Source organism: Tenrec ecaudatus, chromosome 10 (genome assembly GCF_050624435.1).
Source record: "Tenrec ecaudatus isolate mTenEca1 chromosome 10, mTenEca1.hap1, whole genome shotgun sequence".
NCBI classification, from domain to species: Eukaryota; Metazoa; Chordata; class Mammalia; order Afrosoricida; family Tenrecidae; genus Tenrec; species Tenrec ecaudatus.
In genome coordinates this window covers 3743804-3752970 of record NC_134539.1, presented here as the reverse complement: position 1 = coordinate 3752970, position 9167 = coordinate 3743804, and positions in this window count along the sequence as shown.

Sequence of the window (9167 nt, the reverse complement as noted above, 5' to 3'; positions counted from 1 at the left end):
AGGCAGGAGCAGAGAGACCCCTCTTTCTCCCACAGAGCGCCTGGTGGGTTTGAACTGCTGAACTCGCAGTCAACAGCCCGACCCCCAAACTCAGGAGGAGTCCTTCCTGGGGCTGGGCTCAGCTAACATGGAACCGAGGGGTGTATGCAGTGTGTGTGACACGTCACACACAGGTCTCCCGCATCCTCCTGGCCACCCTGTCCAGGTGACGGGAGGGATGCTCCTGTAGCCGCCTTTTACAGTGGAGGGACCCGAGATTGACCGACAGATACATGCTCACACCGTTCATACGCGGCAGGAATGGGGCCCACATCAGGCTTTCTGTTCCCAAACTGGGATGGAGTCAGTGAGGGTGAATGAGAATGGCAGGGTGGGGGTGGGTGAATGGGCAGCAGCGGGTCTGACACTGAGCTGGACGGGGCCTGTGGTAACTTGTTGGTCTCCTAAGGTGTGGATGAGTTGGTTCTGACTCACAGCGAACCTACCAACTTCAGAATGAACCCTGCCCGGTCCTGTGCCACCCTCGTCATCCTCACGATCGCTCCATGGGGGTAAGACCAGGCAGGTAGGTGGGCCCGGTGTGTGTGGTGTGTCAGACTGAGGTGGGCTGGGCATTGCTGTGAGGCGGGAGAAGGATCGGTGCATGTGAACTGGGCAAGAATATTGACTGTACCGTGGAGGGCGACGAGGACAGACCGATCTGTCTAAGGCCCGTGTGCTCCTGGGAGGCAAGGGTGGTGAGGCTTTGTCTGACGTCCGTTGGACATGTTGCCAGGCGTCATGCTTGAGTGGAGGGCAGTGGGAGAGGAGGCCCTCGATGAGATGGACGGACACGGTGGCTGCAGCGATGGGCTCAGGCGCAGGGACGTTTGAGAGGACGGTGCAGGGCGGGCAGTGCTTGGAGCTATTGTGTGTAGGTAGGGTGATTGGGGGTCTGAACCCCACTTGTTAGGCACCTCATGGCAGCCACCCCGGAGGACCTTGTGAGGGCGGCTTTGCAAACTGCCCATCCCTCTTACAGGCCTGCCTGCCCCGCCCACCACACCATCTGCTCTAGACCCACAGGCTGCGCCGCCCACCCCGTCACCCTGCCAACGACAAGACTTCCTGGGACTCCACTCACGCAGCCAAGCTTAGTCTGCCAAGAATTCCTGCCAGACCACAGTGTTGAGGCAAGGCTCAAGTGAGACAATGTAGCCCAGCACCCTGTGCTGTGTTACATTCTTACAGCATTTCATACAGCATTTCAGAGCCGGTGGAGCCCCTAATGTGGCACCTTTGATTTCTGGAAACTAGAAAGGACACATTTGTTACTCTACTTGCAAGGCCTTTGTAGCTCTTGTTTCAGTGAGTAAGCTATTAAATCTTGAACATGGGCAGGTCTTGTTTGTTTTTGGTCAGCTGACTGATAAGTATTTTTTAAGACGTATCTTAGGGGATAGGAGGCCTGGATGTGTGGTGATTGTGTGCATTGGGCTGCTAACCACAAGGTCAGCAGTTCGAAACCACCAGCAGCTCCAAGGGAGAAAGACGAGGCTTTCCCATCCTGTAAAGAGCTACAGTCTTGAAAACTCACAAGGGGCAGTTCTACCCTGTCCAACAGGTCACTATGTGTTGACATGGACTTGTTGGCAATGGATTTGGCTTTGGTTTAAGTGAAATTATGATATTAAATATCAGTTACAATTCCTGTTAAATCGTTTGCTGTTAGGTGCCATTGCGTCAGTTCTGACTCAAAGCAGCCCTATGTACATCAGAACAAGAGCCTGCCTGGTCCTGCCTGCGCCGTCCTCAAAGGTGGTCTCGCAGCCACGGTGTCCACCCATCTCGTTGAGGGCCTTCCTCTGCTTTGATGCCCCTCCACTTGACCAAACACCATGTCCTTCTCCAGGGACTGGTCTCTCCTGACAACATGCCCAAAGTACACGAGGCCAAGTCTCACTGTCCTTGCCTCTAAGGTCCATTCTGCCTGAACGTCCTTCAAGATAGATTTATGTCCCTCTCCCCAGAAGAATTCATTTCAGAGTACAACACTGAAGCTGCAGCTCTGGCAGAGGAACATGTCTGATCAGAGCACATGGGAGCAGATGAAGGGGGAGGAAGAGAGAGTGGAGCACATCCTGGCCCACCAAGCCTTGAGGATGATATTCCCACTCAGAGCAAGCCAATCCACAGAGAAGACCATATAGCCAGTCCCACTATGAGACACAACATCCCTCACTCACCCATAGCCCTACAGGGGACAACACTAGAGACACAGTGTGGGAATTGCACCCGATCTGATCCCACCACACCAAGGCGAAACACTAAGGACGTGTAGCAGAACAGCAAGGGGAACAGAGCAACGAAATCCCCAAGGAGTACCAAAATAAGACTTTGGGTTCAGGGCTTGGCACCCCATCAGACTTGACCAGAAAACACTCCTAAAGTCCTTGAACTAACTACAGGCTTTTCTTTTTGTTGTTGTTGTGTTGTGTGTTATTTTTGTTTCATTTTGTCATTGGCTTGTTGTTGCTGTTGTTTTGTTTTGTTGCTTTGTTTTGCTCTGTCTTGTTTTTGTGCATGTTATTATCTCCGCAGGTCTGTCTAAATAAGATAGGCTGGATGAACAATCTAGAGGAGAAAACAACAGGACCGACGGTTCACAGGGGACATGGGAGAGGGAGAGGTGGGGGGCAAGGAAGTGGTGTTAACAAACCCAGAGACAAGGGAACAACAAGTGATTCAAATCAGCGGTGAGGAGAGTGTAGGAGGCCTGGTAGGGCGTGACCAAGGGTAATGTAACCAAGAGGAATTTCTGAAACCCAAATGAAGACTGAACATGATAGTGGGACAAGAAGAAAGTAAAAGGAAATAGAAGAAAGAACTAGGAGGCAAAGGGCACTTATAGAGGTCTAAATAAAGGCATGTACATTTGTAAATATATTTATATTTGAGGATGGGGAAAGATCTATGTGTATCTATTTTTAGGTTTAGTATTAAGGTAGCAGATGACTTTGGGCCTCCACTCAAGTACTCCCTCGATGCAAGAACACTTTGTTCTATTAAACTGGCATTCCATGATGCTCATCTTCCCGACAGCATCGCTGAAGACAAAGTGGGCACATAAGCAAATGTAGTGAAGAAAGGTGATGGAGCCCACCTATCAAAAGATATAGCATCTGGGTCTTAAAGGCTTGAAGGTAAACAAGTGGCCATCTAGCTCAGGAGCAACAAAGCCCACATGGAAGAAGCACACCAGCCTGTGTGATCACCAGGTGTCAAAGGGATCAGGTATCAGGCGTCAAAGAACAAAGAAATCAAATTGTGAATGAGGGCGAGTGAGATTGGGGACACAAGACCCATCTGTAGGCAACTGAACATCCACTTACAGAAGGGTTGTGGGGAGGAGATGAGACACAGTGTAGCACCGATGAAACATACAACTTTCCCCTAGTTCCTAAATGCTTCCTCCCCCACTATCATGATCCCAGTTCTACCTTACAAATCCAGCTAGACCAGAGGATGGACACTGGTACAGACAGGAACTGGAAACAGGGAATCCAGGACAGATGATCCCTTCAGGACCAGTGCTGAGAGTGCTGATACCCGGAGGGTGGAGGGAAGGTGGGGTAGAAAAGGGGAACCGATAGCAAGGATCTACATATAACCCCCTCCCTGGGGGATGGACACAACAGAAAAATGGGTGAAGGGAGATGTCAGACAGTGTAAGACATGACAAAATAATAATAACATAAATTATCAAGGGTTTATGAGGGAGGGGTGAGTAGGGAGGGAGGGGGGAAATGAGCTCATACCAAGGGCTCATGCAGAAAGCAAATGTTTGAGAATGATGATGGCAACAAATGTACAAATGTGCTTGACACAATAGATGGATGAATGGATTGTGATAAGAGTTGTATGAGCCCCCAATAAAATGATTTTTAAAAAATATAAGTTCTTCTAGAAGTCCATGAGTCTTTCATATGTTTTTGCTAACAATAACATCCATTCTTCGTTGATCTTCCTCTTGTCCAGCTTACACACACACACACACACACACACACACACACACACAGATTGAAAATATCCTGGATTGGGTCAAAGCATGCCTTGCTCTCAAAGTGACAGCTTTGTTTTCCAACACCCTATAGCGCGGTCTTTGGTAGCAGATTTTCCCAGTGCGTTACAGCATTCAATCCCCTGACTGCTGCCCCCAGGGGCCTGGAGTGTGCTCCCAGGCAAAGGACTCCTTGACACCGTCACCGTCACCACGTTGCTCATGATGCTGCTTCTCGGTCCCGTGGAGAGGATTTCTGTCTGCTTTCCCCGGGGTTGTCATCCACACTGTCATCAGCCAGTGCTTCAAGTCTCTTTCATGCTCTGAAGGCAGGGTTGGGCCATCCGCATTGCTCAGGCTGGGCACGAGCCTCCTTCCGCTCCTGATGCCGCATCCATCTTCATGCAGTCCAGATGCTGGGAACGCTGGGATGGGTTGCTTAGCCTTCGGGTGGAGGATACCATTGTAGCGCACCTGTGTCCTGATTTGGAGCCACAGGACTGTCCCATGTTCTGTTCCAGTGACGACCTAACGGCCTTTGTGCATGGTTTTCATAAGTGCAGGGGAAGGTTCTGAAATCCCGAGTCCTCCCAGTGTTACCCACTGTTTATGATCCACACAGTGGGATCCCTTTGCATCGTCACACAACACAAACAAGAGAACCAATCACAGCTCAGATCCTTCTGGTAAGCGCTACTTGCAACCAAGATCTGACATCCACAATGACACCCCTCCCGCCCCGCCCTCTTCTGAATCTGCCCCAAACCTCTGGCAGCTCCCTGTCAGTGGACAGTTGGTTCCATTGCCAGACGATCCTCAGTAGCATTCTGCTGTGATCTAGCAATTCGACTCCTAACGAGACACCCCGAAATTGGCGAGGATGGGGCTCCCACAGCTACGGTCCCCAGTGCTCATTGCACATCATGCCCAGGACCTTGAAGGCACAAACAACACCAGTGTCCAGCAAGACTCGTGGCCAGCGGCAGGGGGTCCCTTCACTCACAGGAGTATCACTCCTCCATAAGAAACGCAACCCGCTCTAGTACATGCTAGGACATGGATGGAAATCCGAGAGCATTCATACTGGGCTAACAAGCCAAGCAAACGCAGCACTGATTGTGAGGAGGGCACCGGGCCAGTTGGTGCTGCCTTCTGTCACCCGTGGGTCGCTGTGAGTCGGAACTGACACCTAACCACAAGGCTAACGAGCCGGGCAGAGAGGAGCCCCACTGTGTGATCCACTGACAGAAATATCCGGAATAAGGAAACCAACCCCACGGCCACGGAGCCGATGCCAACGCACAGCGACCCGGGAGGACAGGGTGGAGCTGCCCCGTGGGCCTCCAAGACTATTCCTCTTTACAACAGTCGAAAGCCTCATCTTCCTCCTGAGGAGGGCTGTTGGTTTCGAACTGCCGGCCTTGCGGTTGGCAGCCCACGGGGTCTCTGCTCTTCCTTGCCATGAAGCACTCTGGAGACAAACAGAACCAGGAAGGTGGGCTGCACGCACCATGCAAGCGGCAGACACATCCAGGCCACTCTTCCCTGGGGATTTAGGCTTGCCCGTCCTTCCTGCTGAGTTCCCTGTGGCGGGGGACAGGTGAGTTGGGGGAGGAGTTCTGGGGGAGGCCTCACCTCCCCAAGAACCCCCTGGACAAAGCCTGCCCGTTTTGTCTGTTGTCATTGTTCTCTTTTTTATCACATCTCTGTCTCTTCTGAACTTGACTCTCAAGACCCGTGACTGCGGGTCACCAGAGGAATGAGGTCATGGCTGAGGGGGACTGCCGTCGCTCCAGGCACGCCTGGTTTTCCAGGGCGCTGGCAGAAACGGGGCTCAAGGCTCTTCTGACTTTGCCTAATTCACACTCACAGCTGTCGAGTCAAGTCTGACTCACTCACAGGGACCCTATAGAACCAGACTCTTCACCACCCAGGTGATTCTGACTCAGCCCCTGTAGGCTTCTGAGGCAGTAGATCTTCATGAATGTACAGAGCCTCGTCTTGCTTATGCGGGGCAGCTGTTGGTTTCCAACTGCTGACCTTGCAGCTCACAGCCCAGTGCGTAACTCACTGCACCACCTGACCTCACCAGTGACCCAATAAAGAAATAAACCACTCACTGCTGTGGAGTTGATGCAGGCAGGGCAGAGCTGCCCCTGTGAGTTTCTGAAACTGTAACTCTTTACGGGGCCAGAAAGCCTCTTCTTTCTCTCGTCTCATCTTTCTAGCAGCTGGTAGTTTCGAACCACTGATGTTGCAGTGAGCAGGACAATAAGTAAACAAACATGACACCACCAGGGCTCTCCATGGTGGATAGATGTTTACCTATAGTTGCTTATTGTTGTTAGGTCCCACAGAGTCAGTTCCGACCCATAGCAACCCCGTTCAGACCAGAACAACATGCTGTCCAGTCCTGCGCCGTCCTCACCATTGTCCCTCGGTGTGTTGGTCTGGGTACTTTAGAGAAACGAATCCACAGAAACTCATGTATAAGAGAGTTTTATATAAAGGTTAAGTGCACATCAAGAAAACATCCCAACCCAGGGCTGCCCAAGCCCACAAGTCCAACATTAACCCATATGTCCAACACCAATCCACAAAGTCCTCCTCCATCTCACAAAACACAATGACACCGACTGCAGGATGAAAGCTGAGTCTGTGAGCATGTAAGCTGGCAGGGGTCTGTCTCCACATGGCTGCTCCAGCACCCAGGGCTGCATCGGGGCAGGTTCATGTGGCTTCTCCTCAGGGATGTCTTGCAGGAAGTGAGCCTTGCCAGCTGAAGCAGGGAACTGGCTAAGCCAGCTGCACCCTGGCCCGACCATCAGAGAGCAAGAGACCCCAGAACTCGAAAGGCTTGAGCCCATTGCTGCAGGCGTGGTGTCCATCCGTCTCTGTGTGGGCTTTCCTCTGTTTCGCTGCCCCTCTGTTTTAGGGACTGGTCTCTCCTGGCAACATGCCTAAAGATGGTAAGACGAAGTCTGGCCATCCTTGCCTCTAAGGCGCACTCTGGCCGTACCTCTTCCAAGGCAGACGTGTTGTGCTTTGAGCCGTCCGCGGTACTGCCGTCGTTCTTCTCCAGCACCGCCGTTCTAATGCATGGATTCTTCCACGGTCTGCTGAGTCCATGGTCCAGCGTTCTCCGGCATAGGAAGCAATGGCGACTATCACGGCTCGGGTCAGACACACCTCCGTCTCCAAAGCAACACCCTCGCTCTTCGTTGCTCTAAAGAGGGTTTGTGCAGCAGAGTCACCTAATGTGACTCGTCCTCGGATCTTCCATGAGTGTTGACTGTGGATGCCAGAAAGAACAACTCCTGGCCAACCTCAACCTTGCCTCCATTGGTCCTGATGTTGTCTGTTGGTCCCGTTGGGAGGATGTCGGTCTTCTTTACACTGAGTGGCCATCCACACTGAGGGCCGCCATCCTTAATGCTCATCAGCAAGCGCTTCGAGCAAGCAAGGTTGTGCCATCTGCATATCGCAGGCTGCTAATCAGCCTTCCTCCGATCCTGATGCCACATTCTGCTGCCTACAATCCAGCTTCTCTGATGATTTGCTCACTGTACAGACTGAACAGGCATGGTGGGAGGACACAGCCCTGCCGCACGCCTTTCCTGATCGTAAACCCTGCAGGATGATTCCCTTCTTCTGCTCACACAACTGCCTCTGGGTCCACGTTCAAGCTCCTCGCGAGCACAGTGAAGTGCCCTGGAATTCCCCTTCTTCTCCGGTTACCCACAGTTTATTGTGGCCCACACAGCCGAAAGCCCTGTCATAGTCAACAAAATACAAGTACGCATCTTTCTGGTGCTCTCTGCTTTGAGCCGACATGCATCTGACGGCAGCAATGATAGCTCTGGTTCCCAGTGCTCTTTCAGTTCCCCATCCGTGCGCGGTGGCAACCGCTGCTGGGTGATTTATAGAGTGTATATATCCACAACACACACACACACACACACACACGGGTCATGAGGACATGGCTTTGCACCTCTGACCCAGATGAACTGTATGGCGTTGGGTGTGTCATTAACTCCTCTGGACCTCAGTTTCCGCATCTCTAAAGTGGGGATGTTAATAGACCCATGCCCGGGGCTGCTGTGGGTGAGGATGCTCCTGCCCCTGGCTTAGCAAGCATACTGGGAGCCATTCTTCACCTTCCTCTGACCATAAAATCCCCCCCCCCCAGGGTGGTGTTCCAGAGACAAGCTCACATTCCCAAGGGCTACCTCCACAGCTGGGACCTTCCAGTGTTAGAATGACCCTCCACACCGGAAAAACAGGTTCACTGGCCTTGCTGGTTCCGGATTGGATGTCCCTTCTGCAGCGGCACTGGGGCAGGGCTCAGCGTCGGGTCGGTTCGTGGTGTTGAGGGATGGGTAAGCAGGAGGGGGCACCGGGGCGGGCTCGTCACTTAGGGGCACCGAGGTTGCTCTGGTCTTATAGGTTTGTTTCTTCTTGCAAAACCCCCATCATTTCTCATTAGCACCAACTATCAGAGACACGGCCTCCGCCGTTGAGTGAGGAAGAGCAAAGAATCGATGCGTTTGAACCAGCGAGTGGGTGACAAGAATATTAACGGTACCTCGGGCTGCCAAAGGACGACCAGCGCTGTCTTGGGAGAAACGGCCAGGGCTCGGGAGAGGCCAGGAAGGGGAAGCTCTGCCTCACGTACTATGGACGTGTTGTCAGGAGAGACCAGTCCCTGGAGAAGGAAGGGGGCCGTGCTTGGTCAGGCAGAGAGGCAGTGGGAAAAGAAGAAGTTTCCCCACAAGATGGGTGGAAACAGTGGTGCAACCATGTGCTCCAAGGTGGGATCAGGGTGAGGATGAGGCCCGGGGGGCATGTGGCTCTGTTGTCCATCAGGTCACTGTGAGTCAGAACTGATCTGAGGGCATCTCACTCTCAACAAACACCAGGACAGGGCCTCTTTCAACTCTATGCCAAGCTTGGCACTGACCATGTGTGGTCCCGTCAACCTGCAGGGCACTTTCCTGCAGGGGGTCTGCAGACACCTTCTCAGCAGCTCTCGGGTCTTTGAAACTCCAAGCACAGAGGCTGTTTCTCCAATCCCACTTGCCTAGGCCCTGATTCCCCGTGTCGTGTAATTAACCCTCCGTGTTGTCAC